Raw genomic sequence first — 2500 nt, forward strand, 5'->3', positions numbered from 1 at the left:
TTCAGGGTAATGGTTTTTAATTTGTTTTATTTTTATAATTTCTACGATCACTCGAACGATTCTATACGCCAGTGATATGAGTTTATTTTTTTTTATTTTTATTTTTTTTTTTGTTTTTTTCTCTTATTTTTAGTATACAGAGAAAAATTCAAAAAATTAAAAAAAAAAAAAAAAAAAAAAAGTTAAAAAAAAAAAAAAGTACAAAAAAAAAAAAAAAGAATATACATTTTATTTGAAGATGACGATGTGCGTTAAACACATCGTACTTTCCTCGAAATCGACATCGAAAAATATCAGAATAGGACGCGTTACACGACTCTGGACTCTGACTCGGACACACTGCTGTGTGAGAGAGAGAGAGTGAGAATCGCGTCCTCGCATCGAAACGACACATTCCGAACGTCGATATTTGTGTTTTAGAATTTTATTATCGTTCATTATCGCACTCTTTCGAGATTGATAATTTACGTTAATGATCCTTCCGCAGGTTCCCCTACGGAAACCTTGTTACGACTTTTACTTCCTCTAAATGATCAAGTTTGGTCAACTTCCCAGCAACGCCGACGCCCGTGAAGCCACCGCGTGTCGGTCCGGAGACCTCACTAAATCATTCAATCGGTAGTAGCGACGGGCGGTGTGTACAAAGGGCAGGGACGTAATCAACGCGAGCTTATGACTCGCGCTTACTAGGAATTCCTCGTTTATGGGGGATAATTGCAAACCCCAATCCCCAGCACGAAGGAGTTTCAACGGGTTGCCCGGGCCTCTAGGCCAGGGAGAACATGCTGATTCCTTCAGTGTAGCGCGCGTGCGGCCCAGGACATCTAAGGGCATCACAGACCTGTTATTGCTCAATCTCGTGCGGCTCGAAGCCGCCGGTCCCTCTAAGAAGAATTTTAATACGCCGCCAGTGAGTTGCTCGACCGAAATCGAGCACACCTAAATGACGACGCCTATTTAGCAGGCTAGAGTCTCGTTCGTTACCGGAATTAACCAGACAAATCGCTCCACCAACTAAGAACGGCCATGCACCACCACCCACCGAATCAAGAAAGAGCTATAATCTGTCAATCCTTCCGGTGTCCGGGCCTGGTGAGATTTCCCGTGTTGAGTCAAATTAAGCCGCAGGCTCCACTCCTGGTGGTGCCTTCCGTCAATTCCTTTAAGTTTCAGCTTTGCAACCATACTCCCCCCGGAGTCCAAAATCTTTGGTTTCCCGGAAGCTGCCCGCCGAGCCATTGTAGTAACGTCGGCGGATCGCTAGATGACATATTTACGGTTAGAACTAGGGCGGTATCTAATCGCCTTCGAACCTCTAACTTTCGTTCTTGATTGATGAAAACACCTTTGGCAAATGCTTTCGCTGATGTTCGTCTTGCGACGATCCAAGAATTTCACCTCTAACGTCGCAATACGAATGCCCCCAGTTATCCCTATTAATCATTACCTCGGAGTTCTGAAAACCAACAAAATAGAACCGAGATCATATTCTATTATTCCATGCACGAAATATTCAAGCGGCATTTGAGCCCGCTTTGAGCACTCTAATTGTTCAAAGTAAAATTGTCGGCCCATCTCGACACTCACTGAAGAGCACCGCGATAGGATTTTGATATTGAACCGGCGTTTTACCGCCGGCTCACCGACGATATGCTCCGCAGACGTGTCAGTATCACCGCGGATGCGGTGCACCGACAGCGCGGCGCACAAATGCAACTACGAGCTTTTTAACCGCAACAATTTTAGTATACGCTATTGGAGCTGGAATTACCGCGGCTGCTGGCACCAGACTTGCCCTCCAATTGTTCCTCGTTAAAATATTTAAAGTGTACTCATTCCGATTACGAGGCCTCGAAAGAGTCCCGTATCGTTATTTTTCGTCACTACCTCCCCGTGCCGGGAGTGGGTAATTTGCGCGCCTGCTGCCTTCCTTGATGTGGTAGCCGTTTCTCAGGCTCCCTCTCCGGAATCGAACCCTGATTCCCCGTTACCCGTGACAACCATGGTAGTCGCAGAAACTACCATCGAAAGTTGATAAGGCAGACATTTGAAAGATGCGTCGCCGGTACTGGACCATGCGATCGGCAAAAGTTATCAGATTCATCAAAATTAACGACTTCGGACGAGACGCCCTCCGTCGATTGGTTTTGATCTAATAAAAGCACTCATCCCATCACTGGTCAGAGTTCTGATTGCATGTATTAGCTCTAGAATTACCACAGTTATCCAAGTAACTGAGTAAGATCTAAGGAACCAAAACTGATATATTGAGCCATTCGCGGTATCGCCTTAATACGGCTTGCACTGAGACATGCATGGCTTAATCTTTGAGACAAGCATATAACTACTGGCAGGATCAACCAGGGAGCTAACCGAGACTTGTTGAAGTCGTCAATTACTCTTCTCGTTTCATATTCGCATATAAAATACACACAAACTTATGCATGCATGTACAATATACGCACAGTATGAAACGAGCGTCTCACCGTATCGTCGATCG

The 2500-nt window shown here is 45.0% G+C and overlaps 1 non-coding gene across 1 annotated transcript; it reads right to left on the bottom strand.

The window, feature by feature from the left end:
• Window positions 1-470: 470 nt before the first annotated feature.
• LOC125076800 lies at window positions 471-2367 on the bottom strand. Its single transcript, XR_007120703.1, has one exon. It is a non-coding gene; the product is annotated as a small subunit ribosomal RNA (ribosomal RNA).
• Window positions 2368-2500: the final 133 nt, after the last annotated feature.

The sequence above is a fragment of the Vanessa atalanta genome, unplaced genomic scaffold, assembly GCF_905147765.1.
Source record: "Vanessa atalanta unplaced genomic scaffold, ilVanAtal1.2, whole genome shotgun sequence".
NCBI classification, from domain to species: domain Eukaryota; kingdom Metazoa; phylum Arthropoda; class Insecta; order Lepidoptera; family Nymphalidae; genus Vanessa; species Vanessa atalanta.